General features: G+C 44.2%; 1 long non-coding RNA gene across 1 annotated transcript; it reads right to left on the reverse strand.

Annotated features, from left to right (window-relative positions):
* Positions 1–3,898: 3,898 nt before the first annotated feature.
* Positions 3,899–17,215, reverse strand: LOC135577318 (uncharacterized). Its single transcript, XR_010469026.1, has 3 exons — positions 16,118–17,215; positions 14,214–14,421; positions 3,899–5,610 (listed from the first exon to the last, which is right to left on the reverse strand). It is a non-coding gene; the product is annotated as an uncharacterized LOC135577318 (long non-coding RNA).
* Positions 17,216–18,367: the final 1,152 nt, after the last annotated feature.

Genomic DNA, 18,367 nt, shown 5'->3' on the forward strand with positions numbered 1-18,367 from the left:
TCATATGCAATCACTTTCCAGTGAGGTGTTTAGTATGTTGCCTTTAAGAAGAATACTCACCCACCTCAGGGGAAGCAAAATGTGCTGGGAATGGATATTCAAGGTGCATTTGCATGCATCTAATATGCCTTTATATGCACACAGGTATCACTGATCCGTGGGTGTTCATTCTGCACCAGTATTTTACATTTCTGCATTAATTCTGGTAGTCACTGTGTGAGCTCCTGGCAAAGTGATCAGGGCTGGGACAGCTCAGAGGACTGAAACACACTGTTCCCTCGTGCGGTGCACCCAAACACCACGATTTTCCCTCTCTGGCAGAACTGCAGGGAAATCCTCCCCACCTCTGGCTGTTGCAGCATTAGAAGTTTGCATTCCTCTACCTGTGCCTCTGCTAAGGTCTGCTTGGGGTGGGTGCTTGGTTTTCTTTACAAAATCCTGAGGAAATTCTGCCTGGACCCAAGTTCATCCCTAGTGATGTAAATTCCCCTAACTTAAAGACTTTGCCCTACTACTGAGACTGGCCCCAAATTCCTCCATAGCTATGTTTGCTTTGGTGTAATTTAGTACCCAAGTTATATGATACAATAGAAGAACACCCTCTTCCCCACTCCCAAACCTTCAGAGATATGTGTTTTTAAGGGAGGAAAAATAAGAAAAAAGGCTGTGGGAAGGGTAGGCTTATTTACAAGCATTAGTAAACACTTCTGAGAAAGACAGGATTTTTATAGCTCAGGCTTTTTATCGTAAATATAAAAATAGGATTTATTTTTTTTTTAAGAGAATACCCTACAGACCCAATGTGTGTTCGGATCTCCTGGTCACTCAGGTCATTCCATGTAGCTGAAGCCAACCTCCAAAGCTTTGCACCAGCAGCGTAAATATATGCAGAGCAAGTCTTTGCTGCCTGAGACAGTTTTCAGCCCCATGTCTCTCTTGCCTATTTACCACATTGCCACACAGTCTGACCAACCAGTCAACAGTTGATATCCCTGGGGCTCCACATCCTTATGTGCAAACTGGGGCTAACGCAGGTTCCTCTCCTGTATTACAATCTAGCAATTCACCTTGGCAGGTCAGGAGCAATACAGAGGTGTCCGCTGAACTAAGGACCACTGCTTTCCAGGGCACCACGTACTATTGCCTTTGAAACAGGACAATCCCACCCATAACACCAAAACAGTGGGTAGCTCCCTTAGTAATTCCCTCAGAAAACCTTTGGGAAACAGCTGTTCATCACAAGTACACACCTTCAGGACATCTGTATGTCTGTGCTGGTGGTACCAGTAGTAAATGGGATGGTGTGGTGGGTGGGGTTTGTAAACTGGGAGCCTCAGTTCTCTTCCTCAGTTATTCCAGTGGATCTGTGGCTTTGTTCAAATTGTTCAGTTTCTGTATTTCTGTTTTTAGTTCTGGAAAAGCTCACCCTCCTCTGGGAAGACACTGCCCCAGGCTACCCAACACAGCCAAGCAGAGGAGGTGTTCACGCAGGGTGCGTGAACGCTTCCCCACAGGTTGTCTCAGATATGACCAGTGCAAGGAGAAACCATGACCACTGTATGGCATCTTCCTCTCCCTCTCACTGGTGTCTTCACCTGAGGGCCACCACCACATCAGTGCAAGAGCTTTGCATGCCACAGGCAGCTGTAATGGCAATGGCTGCACAACAGGGTGATTCCTGCAGTGCCACGATTACCTTACAAATTGAAATCACAGCTGGCTGAGGACAAAAATACCCAAATAAGGTATGTAACAAGGCGAACTCAGGTACCTGAAATGGAAGAAAGAAGAACACCTCTATCAACCTAACACCACCTTCCTTGATAATATTGCTTGCTTGGAAGTGAACCACTCCTACGGAGAATTTGGTTAGTCCTCAACACTGCCATTCAGCCATATTCATCATATACTTGGCATGGAGCTTGTGTAACTGAGCTGCTGTAATACTTCCTCAAAAGAACCAACAGAAATTGTAGTTCAATCCTGGGACACCAGTCAAGACTGGGAAATAAATTCTTTGGTGATTATAAGAGACAAAACCCACATCCATTACAGGAAATTCCTCAAGCTAAAAAGCTTAAGGGTGGGAGAAAACTCAAGGGAGTTGCTGGTGGTTCCTGGACATCCATTTATGGCCCCAGCTGGAGACAGATACTATGTTAGTGGGACTAAATGATCTGCACTATTGCTTTTGGGCAGCTTCAAGCCTAAATTGCCAAGTACCATCATTAGAGTAACTTTATTGCCTTTCCATTGCCAACTCTAATGCAGAAAATGGAGAGGGATGAATCTACATGCACAAAGCCGTCACAGAGACGTTTGCTTGTGTGAAGGTCTAACTCATCCAGCTTCCTGGTGTTTGATCCTAATGCTGTGTGTATGGATCCCTTTTGGCGTGTCTCAGCAGAAGCACAGCCTCTGTGTCTTTCCTATATGCGAGAAAGTCGTATCTGAGAGGGGGATAGACTCTCTTAAAGCAGGTATTTTGAAGTGGTAGAATTTTCCTGCTGGAAACAAGGTGAAAAGGAGCCAGCTAAGCCGGTCTTGCACTGTTCCTGCTATGGCAAATGGGTGGGAAACCCATTGTTCTGTTTCAGTTTGAACACACAGGGTTGTTCAGTGCTTCTCCTGCAACCTTGAGGAAAAAGGGGGTCTTCCTTTTTCCATGGTGAACCTGTGGGCTGTTTCAGGACTTTCAGGCTCAAATCACAGCAACAGCTAAACAGCAAAAAAACAGAACAGCAAAAGCAGCCATGATTGTAGGACACCTCTATGCCTGTACCACGTACAAACTACTTTTGGAAGTAGCTTTTCCAGGGAACAATATGCAATGATGTATTGCTGCATAAAAGTCCTCAGTAACTTACTAAAGTGTTCATCATAGTGCCTGAGGATTGTATAATTGTTGTGCCAGATTGGCAACAGCCAACTTTGTGACACAGGAGCACCACCCTACTGCAGGGCAACCTGCTTCCTCAGCTGGATGAGAACTGGCTTTCTCCAGAGGTGTGAGCACTCATGGCTGTGCTGATACCAACTGAGCATCCTTCGTGTAGGTAATGCGGTTCCTAGGGTATGTGCAAGGGCACAGAGCATCTCTGCCTGCATCATTGCCCATGTTTCCACAGAGCAAGCTAACAGTCTCCAGTTGTTTTGTCTCTGACTTGCTGAGAAGTTTTTTACACTGAGGGTATTGAAACACTGTCCCAGGTTGCCCAGAGAGGTGGTAGATGAACTATCCATGGGGACATCCCAGGCCAGGCTGGATGGGGCTCTGAGTGACCTGATCTAGATAAAGATGTCCCTGCTCATTGCAGGTGGGTGGCAGTAGATGAGCTTTGAAGGTCCCTTCCAACCAAACTATTTGATGATTCTGTGTTCAGATATCTGTGCACTGAAGCTTCTGGCAGCATCAGAATGGCTGAGGCACTGAGCAGGACAGAACCCTGTTGCCTCCAATTCTGCATGTGATGAGATCACACCTTTCAGCAGGAGAGAGGAGAACTTCAGCACCTGACTTGCAACTTTTGCTGCAACCCTCGCCTCTCCTCTCTCTGCTCTGGGGGTAAAGATCTCCAATGAGCAGTACACCATCAGCAGTGTTGTATTTTAACATGAGTCTGAGGGCTTTCCTTGAACCAGGAATCAGCCATCATTAGAGCAGCATAGTATCAAATGCTGGGATACCTTGACAGCACTGCAGTGGTCAGCATGCGGGAAGATCTCCAGAGCACCAAGAGCTTCACTCTTGCAGGGATCTGGGGTCCCCAGGTGGTCCCCAGGGCTAGCGTGGGAGAGATAAACCAGCATGAGGCTAAATCTTCACCTCAGTTTGCTGGTGTGGTCTCATGCCTACACCCAGCATACTTTTCCAACTCAGCCTTTCACTTACCTGCTAAACATCTACTGAGTGGAAAGAAGAGATTGTCCCACCATGCCACCATCTCCTCAGATGTCAGAGCACAACCAGATGTCTCTTGGAAGAAGAATTGGCTTTTCTTCCCACCATGTACTCCCAAGAAGCAACACAGAGCCAGGCATCCTACCCAAATGTTTTCCAAAGCTGCACAGCAAACAAAGCTGTGCTGCCTGTCACAGGAAGTCAGAGAACCCATCGTCACCCATCTTGGACATGTGGAAGAGCTCAAACAGGTGATAAGCTGAAACCTGACTCTTAATTTTCCACCAGCTTGTCAGAGATGTCACTTCAGACTCACATCAGCCTTCTTCTCTTTTTCCAGCTCATCAAACCAGCGTGATATCAGAAACCATTCACAAGCCTATGATGTGGCATATGTGCATGAAAACAGTCTGCTCCATCGCACCAAGCTGGGAGGAACTAAGGGCCAAGCCTCAAGCACCTGCCAGAGAAGCAAAGCCTTTCAGCACACTTAGACTGGAGAGACTGGTCGTTTTCTAGGTGCAAACAGCCTCCCCTGAGATGCCTGCCAATCTCTGAGAACAACAAGATCTAAATGTTAAGGTCTAAAAGGAAAACAACTCTTTCCAGCTGCTTTTCCAGAAAATAAAATATTTCAGAGAGAAAAGAAGTGCAGAGAAGACATGAATCTGTCAGGGAGAAAAGGAGATAAACAGAAAACACTGGTCTGAAAATAATTTTATTTTAATTATTTTTGTGAAAAGGAAGTACTATGATAGAGTGGAGAAAGGTCTGAAGTTGTAGCAGGTGCAGAAGTCCAAGCCAGCTAATCTTTTGAACGTGCCTGAGCATCATGTTCACTTCAAGCAACAGCCTCCAGCACTGCAGCAGAAAGGCTTGCCTCAGAGAAGGTAAACAAATGAACCAACAGCAAAAAAAAATGGGAAAAAGAGGTATGAAAACTTGGTGAAGAGGTAATTGAGAGTGAGCAGAAGCAGTCTGAGAGCCACTTAACACTTGAGGGGTTGTGTTTAGGTTATAGCGCTACATGTCTTCTGATGAGCGCTGAGGTAAGAGTTTAGTGGTTGGCAAGGTTTACTTCTGCAGTGAGAAGGTTGGATGGGAACTGGACGTGATCGGAGGAGGTGGTGAGAAATTACTAAGAGAAACAGGTTTTTTTGCTATGTCTGTCCAGCACAACCAGGCCTTAAAACCCAGCAGGAGTTTTACGGTCTGAAAATACGTGAAGGTTACACTGAAGGGTGAAGGCCTCTCAGTTGCTTTGCTACCCCAGAGGAAGATTGTAACTTTAGGAAAAAGTTTATATTTCTTTTTAAAGCTGGGTTGGTTTACTTGTTTGTTTCATATTTGCAAGCAGGGAAAACTACATCTGCAAACATGAGAAAGTTTAGATAAAACATTACAGATTTTGGGAGACGTCTCCAAGCTCAGGCCTTTTACAGTGAGCCCTGTGTACACCAAAGCAGTCACCAAACCCACACAGTCGTCTCCACATCAGCAGGAAACAGAAGGAGACAGCAGCTGAGGACAGAGGGAGAGGAACCATTAATCAGTTCCTCAAAGAAACAGCAAATATTTTTCCGGTTTTACCATTCTTTACAGAAGTCTTTCTGAATCTGTTTCAGTCACATCAATTCCTATTGCCATCCCCCTGCAGTCAAACCAGGCAGTCAGATGTCTGATGCTTCTGTGCAAAATATCAATATAGTCTAAAACAGCAATAACAAAGCTGAGTAAATGCACAGTTTTTGTTAGGTGCTCCAAAATCTCTGAAATCTTTGAAAAACATTGAAACAATCACTTGCATAAAAGATATACTTAGGAGTATTGATCCCCGACCTCCACTTTTACCCTGTTCATAATGGGAAGATGTAAATCCTTAGTCAGCCTTGGATCAGGATGAGCTTCCATTCTATCTATATCTATATCATCTATCTATATCTATATCTATATCTATATCTATATCTATATCTATATCTATATCTATATCTATATCTATATCTATATCTATATCTATATCTATATCTATATCTATATCTATATCTATATCTATATCTATATCTATATCTATATCTATATCTATCTCTATCTCTATCTCTATCTCTATCTATCTCTATCTCTATCTCTATCTCTATCTCTATCTCTATCTCTATCTCTATCTCTATCTCTATCTCTATCTCTATCTCTATCTCTAATCTATCTGTATCTGTATCTGTATCTGTATCTGTATCTGTATCTGTATCTGTATCTGTATCTGTATCTGTATCTGTATCTGTATCTATATCATCTATATCTATATCTATATCTATATCTATATCTATATCTATATCTATATCTATATCTATATCTATATCTATATCTATATCTATATCTATATCTATATCTATATCTATATCTATATCTATATCTATATCTATCTATATCTACATTTTATCACAAACTTAGGAGGACAATGAATTATAACCATGTCCAGTGGCTTTGTGTTCTTTCAGCATAACCAAACACATTCAGAGGTTATCTGTGCCCTGAAAAATAAAACACAAACTTGCTCCTTCTTCTCCGTAGTTGTTGCTACCAAGTTACTGCAGGGGATGCCAGGCTTGTTTTCATACTGGCATAATATCAGCTATTTCAAAAGTCAAGGTGTCTCTTCCCATCGGTGTCAGTAGAGAATGCACTCAAGCCTTATGCTTCTTTTCAAAGTTGTCAACTGAATATGAAGATCTCCTTAAGCTGTGGAGGCTTTCCTCAAGATTTACTCGGATTGCAAGCTGAAGGGCATCTTAAAATGGAGACTGCCTTCCTCCTAATTATCAGTTAGCCTGGTCATAGTAACTTTAAATACAGATAACTACCATGGGGTAATGGCTTTAAACTGAAAGAAGGTAGGTTTAGATTAGGTATAAGGAAGAAATTCTTTATCATGACAGTTGTGAGGACCTGGAACAGGCTTCCCAGATCTGTGGATACCCCACCCCTGGCAGTGTTCAAGTACAGGCTGGACAAGCTCTGAGCAACCTGAACTAGTGGAAGGTGTCCCTGTCCATGGCAGCGGGGTTGGACTACATGAACTTTCAGGTTCCTTCCAACTCAAACCATTCTGTGATTCTATGACAACTCAATTGCTAGGAGCTGGGCTGTTGCAGACAGTGTGGGGCTCCCCCTTTTACCCAAATCTGGTGCTTCTTGAATTACAGGCAGTGAGGAACTTGAGCTAAACTGGGACTGTACAATCTGCTTGGCTTAACCCTCTGTGCTTAGCAGTGCAGGTTTCAGTTTTATATAATGTCAGCAAAAACTAAAGGCCAAGATTGTGGTTTTGCATTTGGGGAGGCAAAATAGCTTTGTTTTCCTTTTATATCTAGATCAGTTTGAATAATGGTCACTGCAAACTGGAACTGAAGAATGAGCAGTGCAGGCTCCAAACAGTGCAAATCACAGTTTTTCCTGTCTTGATTCAAATGAGTTAATAATTTTTTTTATTTTTTGGTCCCTCCATTTTTACAAGTTTACAGAGTTCATTCCTGCAAGCAAGTCAGTATGGCAGAATAAGGGTCAGCTTGTTTTTTATGTTTCCTGTGAAGCTTAAATACATTATTCTCTGATACTTAAAGCAAAATAAAGCCCCTTTTGGAACCTCTGACACAAACCAACATGTGATCAGCTAGCAATAATCTTATCAGGCTGCCATTGTACTTTGCACAAGCTCCAGTAAAGAGGGGCAGCTGGCATTTATTTTTAAACTTTAAAATGATCATGAGAGAGGGAAGTGCTTTGGGAGGAATTAGTCATGGTTCACAATGATAATCTTTGTTAATGAAGCTCCGAGCAGGCTTCTATCCAGAAGCATAAAATAATGAGGTGCAGAAGTGTTTACATGCCCATAGAGAATTCATTAATGAAGATCCTCTAGTAGAAGAGCTGAAGGAACATGCAAGATCTGAAGAGCGATATTTATACCAGGGACAATGTCAAATGCCAGGCTGGCAGTACGCACACAGGCAGGAGCTCAGCTTGTCAGCAGATTGCTGTCTGTGCTTGTGAAAGTCTTGCGTTCCCCCAGGGCCTCTTTCTCTCTGTTGAGGGAGCAGGCAGAAGGAAGGCAAGCTTGCGGTTCAAAGTTACCTGCGATTTGTAAATCTCTGCAATTTCCTCTGTGACAATACTGCTTAGGGCTGCAGTGGGTGTCCCTCAGTGCCAACACAAATGAACAAATGCACAATTTCGTGTGCAACTGCAAGCTCGTAGTGTGGGGTTTCTCCACGTGAGCTGCCTTTTCCTGCCTCCGTTGATCTGTGGTACAGAAATCAAGTCATCTGTGACAGCCCAGAGGCCACCCCAGGGAAGTTATGGAGAAGTGTCATTTGCAAGTGGAACGCCATCCAGGTCAACTGATCAGAGACATGCATGAGTGGTCATTTCTGAATAGCAGAGGGCTACCCACCTTACACAGGCATCACTGAGGCCAAGTGGATGTTCACACCTGGAAGGTTAAAGCTGTAAAAGAAGCCATTCTGTCCTGGGCTAACAATGATAGCCAGGAGATCCTCCCAGACATCCTAGATCACAGCACATGGGTATGGACTTTCAAGCCTGCCACAGCAATGAAAGATTATGGAGACAGAGGTCCCTTGATGTTGCCTCTGTTTGTGGCTTTGAGGAAAACTCAAAAACCGTGTGAAATGCAAGGGAATGCATTTCTTGCTACTCAGAAATTGAAGGTACTAAGCCTCCTTTGTCTGGCACAGAAACATAGCACTAAGAAATGCCCTGTGCTGCATTCTTTCCCTAGGAACAAACCCTTCCTGAACTCTAAAGGAGTTTTGTGCGAGAGCTGACCATACGACAGAACCCCAGCTTCCAGCAATTGCAAAGTGCTGTGGCCAGTTCCCAAATGCGCTCTAGCAGGAGCACAGTGATGGAAGAAGTGAAGCACCCAAGCTGGGACTGCCAAGGATTTGAGGGTCTTTTCCTCCCGTTCTTTGTGAAATCTCTTGCATTTCCCGGGCAGGAGTGATTTCTGTACGCATAATGTTGCTACCTGGACTTTGAGCTGAGTTTTCCCTTGAGTACCTTCAACAGTTTTATGGCTGTGTGAGGGCTATACAGGCAGGAATACAGCCAGAGAAGCAAGGGCAGTGATTACAGCCTTCTCTGCTAAACCTGAAAGGAGGATTATGAAGAACACAGAGCCAGACTTTTCAGCAGAGCACAGCAAAGGCAACTGTAAAAAGACACAGTAAAGGAAGTTCTGGGTAGACACAAAGGCAAAACAATTTGTCATGGGGACAGTGAAGCAGTGGAGCACAACGCTGAGAGAGGCAGTGTGATTTCCCTCCTTGGGAGCTTTCAAAACTGGGCTGAATAAAGCCTTGATCAACCTGAGCTCTCACTGAAGGTAACCCAGCCTTGTACAGGAGGCTGGATGAGAGGTTTCTGTCGATCGCTTTCTGCCCAGACTAGTCTGTGTCTGCATTTTTTTCCCTCTTGAAATTCTAAGTAGCTGCAATAATTCCTCTCATGGGATCTCTCAAACTGGGAGAGAGGCTTGTCAGGAATGATGATTTTAAACCAGAAATGTCAGCTTACAGCAAGCAGATTTGTTTGTTTAGGAGAAGAAAGAAAATGTCCAAAATTTATTCCCTTCACTTCATTCTGTCCCCCAACCCCTTTTTTTTTCCTTTTTTTTCCCTCCCTCCACCCTGCCCCCTTTTCTTTTTTTTCTTTTTCTTTTCTTATTTCCTTTCAAATTTCCAAAGAAGAGCTGCAGAGGTGCCGGTGGGGCTGCAGGCAGCTCTGTGTCCTGGCATGCAGTGAGCTCAGCAGCGCCAGAAGGGCTGGCAGTAGTGAGAGGCTTTATCCCCACACAGACAGCACAGGGAGGTGATGACACCTGTGTCCTTGGAGATTTCCAGATCTCTGCTGGATAAAACCATGAGCAACCTCACCTGATCTCACGTCTGACCCTGCTTGGAGCGTTACATTGATCTAGAGACCTCCCAAGGTCCCTCCTCCTCCCTGATACTTTTGTTTTGTTTGTTCTGTTCTTTGCAAGTCTCTGGAGAGGATCATCACATAGATACAGAAGATACGTAAGCCTTATCTTCAGGCTGTGGTGGGCATTTTTTTTCAGAGACCTTGTTCTTCCAAGACTTTGTAAGATGCTCTCAAAGAACAACAAACTGAGAAAAAAAAGCCTAGAAACTGTGGTGTCCTTCCCCATTCAAGTCTGCTTTACCTGTTCATATCATTCTGTTCCAGTAATCCTAGTTCACTCAACTTCTGGAAGATGCTAGACACAACAGAGCACACAGATTGAATTCTACCCTTTTCCCAGAAATACACAGAAAATTCCACATATAAGAAAAAAAAATCAGCTTCCTTCTTCCTATAGGAGTTCTTTAACAGCTGCCTCTGGACTTCTGTAGCTTTTATGAATAGTTCTTTTCTCCAAGAGAATGATGTTACCTTCTCCTTTCTATTTAAAATTAAAATTGTTTTTGCCTTGTCTCCCTTAGGATTTTTGCAGAAAACCCATCTTGCTGCAAATCCACTCCTACAGACACAGTTTTTAGCACAACAACTAAAGACACAACAGCAAGTTGCTGGAGCTCTGTAAGTAGTTTAAGATTATTTTCAGGAGGAGATCACATTATTATCATGGTCTCTGTCAGAGGGGTCTTTGTGGAGCTTTCAGAACTTTATTCAAAAGAGGGAGGGAGAATATCCCAACCCGCTGCTGCCTTGACAGCTGCTCTTCCCATCTGAAAAGTAATAAGTAGTTATTTTGGTGTTGTGGTTACTTTTTGTTTGTTTTGTTTGTTTGGTGTGGGTGTGGTGTTTTTTTTATTGTTTTAGATGGTTGGTTGGATTTATGTTTGGCTTTGTTTGGTTTGGGTTTATTTGGGTTTGGTTTTGTTTGTTTGTTTGTTTTGCCGGGTGTGTGTGTGTGGTTTTGTTTGTTTTTTAAGGAGTTTGGCTCAAAGGCTGAATCAGAGACAAGGCCAGGGCATGTTTGTGCCTGGCCATGGTGCTGCATCAGTGTCCCAAGGGCACCTCTTGCTCCGTCCCACGCACCGCCTCTGTTTCCAGCACCGCAAACCCACCTCCTGCAGCCTGGCTGGCAGGGACAAAACCACAGTTATCATCCAGGGGTGCAGATACTTTGCAGCCACCAAGACACAGTGACTTTGCCTCCTCTTGTGGGTGCTCAGAGCTGCACGTGCCCTCCCGTGAAATATTTAGCAACGTCACCACGTGCTGCCTTGGTTCAGTCCTCCTTTCTACAAGTCACAGCTTTTACTCCTAATATAAGTGTGAGTGCATGCCAGTCCCCAAACTGCAAAACGTGATCGAGCTAGAAGTGGATACACAGTTTTTGTTAGGAGGAGGGAAAAACTGAAGTGATGGCTAGAAAACTGGAAATATCAGCTGGGAACTAGCAGAGGAAGGCAACATCTGCTGTGCTGCTGGGTGCTGGGAATAACACTGAAATAAACCCAGCATAGCAGATCAGCTGGTGTAAGATGGAGGCAGACAAGGACTGAAATAATAGGATGCATCACTGGCAGGCAAGCTGTTGAGCCAACACTTTTCAATGGTGCAAAGCTTGTCTTCATGTCAGAAAATGAAAAATGAAAAGGCCATTTAAAGTGGAAGCATCTAAAATGCTGAGACAGCTCGGTCCCACACTGCAGGAAGCAATAGCAGCAGCGCTGAGATGCTGGTGGGACACAGGAACGTAGGGGGTCATAGGAAAGCCAGAGAGGAAAAACCAAAACCATCCCTCCAAGCCAAGGCTCCTCCTCGATTAACAGCTCGCACACTGTGGCCGCACACTGCGGCTGAACCAGCACTGAATAGTTCTTACATTAAATATATGCTTGGGGACATCATTCCACCAGGAACAGGAGAGTATCTTTAGCCAACGAGCTGGATGTTGACGGCACACAAGGGCTGCTGAGCCACTGCCAGGGTTGCTACTTTGCCATACTTACAATTCTTATTTTATTCTTATACAATGTCATATTTAGAAACAAAGGTAAAACAGCAGATCTGCTGACTCTACCCTTCTGGCAGTTCAATGAAATAGGAAACCCTAGACATTTTTCAGCTGTTTACAGAGCTGAAATCTCATAGCCATCATAGATGCTCCACAAAGTAAATCAGATACTTCACATATTCTATGCTAATGCTTGGTCTGCTGACGGCTATGAGGTGATAATTTGTTAGTCTTTTAATATAAACAGTACTGAAAAGACATCACAAGGAATATTGCAACTGCATCAGCAATTATTTATGCTTTAAATCTCTATTATTTCTGCAGAGGGGAATTTTTTTGTTTTACCTTGATTACTCAGTGGGTGCCTTAAGGTTTGTCTGGTCCCCACGTTAATCCAAATTCTTATAAGACAGGATTCATATTTTTGTAATTCTTAATCTAACGTAGGGACAGCAGCTCTGAGGGTTGGAACAGCTTCTTTGATTTTGCTGGGAGTATCGATTCTCTGCATGAGATAACATGTGAGTTTGGCTGCTAACACTCCAGTTTAAAGCAAAAAAACCAAAAGTTACAGGACTTCTAACAGCTTGTTCTAGCATAAGTAGTTACTTTCTGTCAGCAGCCACAGACTTCAAGCTGTCCGGAACATAAGCGACTTTCTCTTTTTCTGAGCACATTTCTCTCTTTATCCTCACAAGACATGTGGGTGGTTGAATCACTTGACTGTCTGCAGACAGAGAAGTCTGTCCAAAATACAGCATGATGCACTGCAGGGATGCCCCTCCTGGGAGAAAACTGCTGATCCTGAGGTCATTCTATGCTCAATGTCGTTTGGAAACCTGCTAGCAAAGGCAGGCCGGCTTTGGAGCAGGGGCTGCTGCCCCCTCCATGACCAGTGCATTGTAGAACTCAGGAATTTATAAGCACCCCGGCGCCCAGCTTGAGCCTGAGCTTGAGCTGTGAGATGGAGCTGCCTGGAAACCTGGGACTGGGACTGCTCCCTAAACTGACATCTAGCAATTTTTGCCCAATGTTTTCTGGAATTTACCTCCAAAGAGAGTGGAAATCACAGTATCACAGTATGTTTGGGGTTGGAAGGGACCTCAAAAGATCATCTAGTCCAATCCCCCTGCTGGAGCAGGAACGCCTAGGTGAGGTCGCACAGGAACATGTCCAGGCGGGTTTTGAATGTCTCCAGAGAAGGAGACTCCACAACCTCCCTGGGCAGCCTGTTCCAGTGTCTGTCACCCTCACTGAGAAGAAGTTTCTTCTCAAATTTAAGTGGAACCTCTTGTGTTCCAGCTTGATCCCATTACCCCTTGTCCTATCATTGTTTGCCACCGAGAAGAGCCTGGCTCCATCCTCATGGCACTCACCCTTTATATCTTTATAAACATTAATAAGGTCACCCCTCAGTCTCCTCTTCTCCAAACTAAAGAGTCCTTGATTTATTTTATGCCAGTTATCATTAAATTACTTAGCAAATAGTTGGATATTAAATACAGAAGCATTTTTCTTGAGCTATTATTTCTGTTTCTGAAGTTACGAGATTTACTAGTTTGTTAATATCTCCTTATCAATCAGGAGCTTTCCAGTTCTACATGGGGTTTTCCCCAATGTCTTCTTCACTTGCATTTCATTCCTGCATTTTCTGTCAGAAGAAAATATCTTAATAATCTTTGAAATAAATTCACCTTGACATCCTTACAATAAGGAAAAACATCCATGGTCTAGTGAATGTGAATTTAGAATCATGGGGGGGGGGGAAAAAATGTTTATTAAAACTGCAGAAAAAGGGGTGAAAATAAAATCTGGTTTGTTTGTTTGTAAATATTTATTTATTTCTAGGCTTGAGTGACATATGTCTTCATTTGGAAATTCTTGTATTTAACTTAAGGCCTAGATGCAAGCTTTTAGAAATTGAAACTGTATTTGGTGCAGGTTTCATATCTGTACTTAATAATAAAAAATAATAAAATTGTAAGTAAACACTAATATATAAGAGGGAATTTTTTTTCTGACACAACTGTTCTAAGAAATTATTTGATCTAAACATGCACGTTTTTTTCTATGAGTTCTGTATTTTCCTATTAACAAAGTAACAGAGGAAAGGTTTGGTCCTTTCTAATATAACATTTTAACAACTAATATTTTGTTTCAGTAAGAAGGAATGCAAAATAATGTTACCATTCCAGGAACTAATCAAGTTTTTGTTTGGGCTGTGTGTTTTTCCTTATTATTATGAGCTTTCCATCTAAGGAGGAATATGTTTAAGAAAAGATGTAGGAAAATACTTTTATTTTTATTTACCATAAGCTGGAGCATCATGTGACAAGAAGCAGCTGGTGACACTGTGGCTTTTGCCTAATTCCTGATGCAGGGAAGAAGCACACTGCTGTCCCGGCCAGGCGCTGTGCTCAGGAGACATGGGAGCCACACACTGGACTTTCTTCCCTTGGTTCCATCTCCAAGTGCTCATGCATTATCTGCCTTTCAGCCTCTCCAATGACACAGCAAACTGGGGCAGACAGAAGGTTGTCAAACAGAGGAGGTGAGGGGGGGAAAATGCAGAGTAATAACGATGTGGGAATTAAGCAAAAAGTGCTCCTGCTTCTGAGCTAGGGATTGAACTTCACAGCTTGGTCAAGTCGTGTGAGATGGCACTAGAGCTAGCAAAATAATAGAAATCAAGAACAGGATCTGAAAGTCAAAAGATGTGTGGCTTGTTTGTGAGATGCAATGGTAGCTGTCCTCACTTAGGGACACATTGCTTCATCCCTTAAAGGGATATTTTAGGTTTTCTGATGGCACGGTATCTTTAGGATCAACCTCCTACCTTTTCTGAGGATGGCTCAGAGCCCTTTTTTTAATAATGTTTCAGACAGAGTAAATTTCAGGTGAAAACCACATAATTTCTATTTATATCTGTTTGCTGTACCTGAAGTCCTGTGTTATTCTCAAGGGGAAAGGAAGAAAAAAAGTAGTCTTCACTCTGCTAGCAACATCTATGGTACAGGTTTCTTAACACCAAGGAAATCTTATTAGCAGACAAAGGTTGAGTGTTTTGAAGAAATTTGCTAAAAGAGTCTTAACACTTTGAATTGGATCTTTTTGCTTTCAGAAATATTCTAGAATCTTTAAATAGTCAAAATGTGACTCCAGTGCCTGCTATTTTTTTTTTTTTTTTTTTATTTCAGAAGAGTTAAAGCTCTACTACCTCTCTGGACAACCTGGGTAGGTGTTCCACCACCCTCATAAAAAAATTCTCCCTCATATCTAGTCTAAGCCTTCTCTCTTTCGGCTTAAAACCACCATCCCTTGTGTTGTCCTGTCAAAACAGCCCCTGCTAAAAAGTCTGTCCCCATCTTTCTCATTGGCTCCTTTTAAGTACTGAAAGGCCTCAATAAGGTCTCCCTGGAGCCTTCTCTTCTCCAGCTGAACAACCCCAACTCTCTCAGCCTGCCCTCCCAGCAGAGCTGTTCCAACCTCTGATCATCTTGGTGGCTCCTCAGCCCCCTCTCCAACAGGTCCATGTGTGTCCTGTGCTGAGGGCTCCAGAGCTGGACACAGGACTCCAGGTGGGGTATCACCAGAGCGGAGCAGAGGGGCAGAATCACCTCCCTCCACCTGCTGGCCATGCTCCTTTTGATACAGCCCAGGATATGATTTGCCTTCTGGGCTGCAAGCGCACATTGCTGGATCATGTCCAATCTTTCATCCACCAGTACCCTCAAGTCCTTCTCGGCAGGGCTGCTCTCAATCCCTTCATGTCCAGCATGTATTGATATCGGGGCTTGCCCTGACCCAGGGGCAGGACCTTGCACTTGACCTTGTTGAACCTCATGAGGTTCACATGGGCCCACTTCTTGAGCTTGTCCAGGTCCCTCTGGATGGCATCCCATCCCTCAGGTGTGTCAACGGAATCCCTCAGCTTGGTGTCATCAAGCTGATGACTTACATACAAATGGTTTACTAAAGCTAAGTCACTTACAGTTACACTTCCTGCTTTGCTAAGCTGCTGATAGTGCTGTCTAGCATTGTTTTTAATGCTACCTGTGTAACACAGCAAGGCTTATTTAAGCAGTTTATAATACTAATACCTCTAAAAAACATGTTCCTTTGTGAGGAAGCAGGGAAACACTTTCTGTTTACACTCTGCCTTGTTATAAAAACTGATATTCACTCAGGAAGCTTTTAAATGTGTTGTTTCTCACCATGGAGGAGCAGAGATGGGATTTGAGTCCTCAGCAGGGAAGGAGCAAAACAGCTGGACAGTTGTTACAGTTCCCATGTAGCAGATCTTACCAGACTGCTTGTCCTCGTGACCTGCCCACCCCATTGTGGAGCAGTGCACTGTGTTTTTCCCCTCCTGCAGCTTACTCCCAGGGGCATTCCTTGCTCCTTGTCCCAGCATCACTGTGCTTGGAGCTCCAGGTCTCGCAGCTCTTGCTGTATGAAAAGCTCGTGGCGGTGAGTGCCTCTCTGTCAGCGTTAGAGCTGCAGCCAGCGAGACCTTCCACAGCTTGCTATGACAAGGAATTAAATTGATTTCCGTAGTGTTTACTTTGGGTGGGTGTTTCACAGAAAAACAAACAAACAAACAAAAACAACAAAAAACCCACAACCAAACAAAAAATCCAACAACAACAACAGCAAAGCAAAATAAAAACCAAACAAACTAAAAAACACCCCCAAAAGTTGCCACAGGAAGAATCAGAGGAGATGACAGCAAATGACAAGCCATAGAAATGTTCAGGTAGAGATGAGCCAGGAGATGTGGATTGAACTGGCTCACATAAACATATAGCAGCAAATTTAGATTAAAAAATCAAGCGCAGAGTGAACAGAAACGGGATGACAAGCTAGCCATGCACTTGCTTTCCAGTCCTGTCCCGGGACTTCTCTGTCCTGTGCCTCTCTGTTACAGACCGGGTGTTTCTGTGGGCTGGGCAGAGCACTCTACATTTTCCTATTTTTTCTGTTTTGCAGCTGAATATCAAAAGCAGGAGCCAGACTTATCCCTGCCTGGCCATCTGTTAGTATTTCTTATCACCTTGGGGCAGTCGGTGGCTGGTGCAATCTGGCTCTTGATCTTGCTCTGCTTTTCCCAAGCTCGCTGCAAAACCCCTCCTCCCTTGGAAACCTCAGAGCATTGCTGTGCCTGCTCCTCTGCCTCAAGGGCAACACACAACCATAATGCAACCTAGAAATGGCCTGCGCAAGAAAAAGCAAGATGCAGGCCGATTTACTTTGTAAGCGAGGAGTTTTTGGAAGGCTAAGCAATGTTAGCAGACTTCAGAGAGCTGCTTGAATTTGTGACACGTCAGCAGTGGTACTGTGGCAGCTGAACGCTCTCTGACTCATCCTCCTTCATGTGCTAGGCACAAGCTTTCACAGCTTGTTGCAAGACAGGCCCTCAGGCTCTGTGCAGGACTTGGGTCAGATGAGGCACCCACGGGCTCCTCTGTGACCCTGCCCCCAACCTCGCACCCCACCCAGCTGCCCCCTACACCTGCCCACCATCTGGAACTGTCCCACAGCTCCCTGATAAGAGTTGGGGGATGAAAATCCACGTGTGGCCAAGGGGGTTTATCCCCTTGAAGGACACTCTTGTTTTCGGCAGTGCCGGGTGACCTCCCCACACTGGCCGTGATCTGGGACCTCACCACTGCAAAGCTGCCACTGTGGCTGCCTGGTGTCTGCTCCCCTGGGGAAACTCTGGGGAGGCTCAGTGAGTCACACTGTTTTTATACAAACTGGTGAGGAGGTTCTAATGCCTTCATGTAATTAGCGTGACATGAACAAGTCAGAACTCCGTTTATCTTATCTTTTTTTTTTCTCATACGCTCATATGTTCTCACTGTTCAATACTGTCAGCCTTCCTTCCCCAGGAAAACTCACCCCCTGGCTGCCTGCTAGCACAAACCAAGTGCAGTAAGTGCACAGACATTTGAGTTTTGAAAGGTTCACAGAAAATACACATTTAAAGGCTTTCTGCTGAGACATGCTGACCAGCTCCGTCCCTGAGCAATTTTAGGTTATTCCTAACCTCCTGGGACACAACGTCCATTAGCCCATGACCTTCTGTGCTAATAAACCCCAAAAGATACACACCAATCAATATACACTGAGGCAGGCAGAGTCACCTTCTGTGTGCAAAGCACCTCGTACCCTGTGCAATCCCTTTCCCTGACACAAACCAGCCCAGCTGGGGGGCTACAGCTGCTGGTTCCCCGGTCCCCCCTCTGCCAGGCCCTAACACTGCCCTGGCTCTGCCTGCCCATGGCAAACCCTGACCACAGGCTGACACCAGGTATTTTGGTATCCTGGACACATAAACATCCACAGGAAGCTGTGGGCCCGGCTTCAGTTTTGCAGCTGTAAATCAAAAGTTCTTGTATTACAGGCACAAGGGTTAGCCTTGACTTGGAAACGGGACTAAATATTACTGCTCTTACCATAAT

This window comes from Columba livia, chromosome Z (genome assembly GCF_036013475.1).
Source record: "Columba livia isolate bColLiv1 breed racing homer chromosome Z, bColLiv1.pat.W.v2, whole genome shotgun sequence".
Classification (NCBI taxonomy): Eukaryota; Metazoa; Chordata; class Aves; order Columbiformes; family Columbidae; genus Columba; species Columba livia.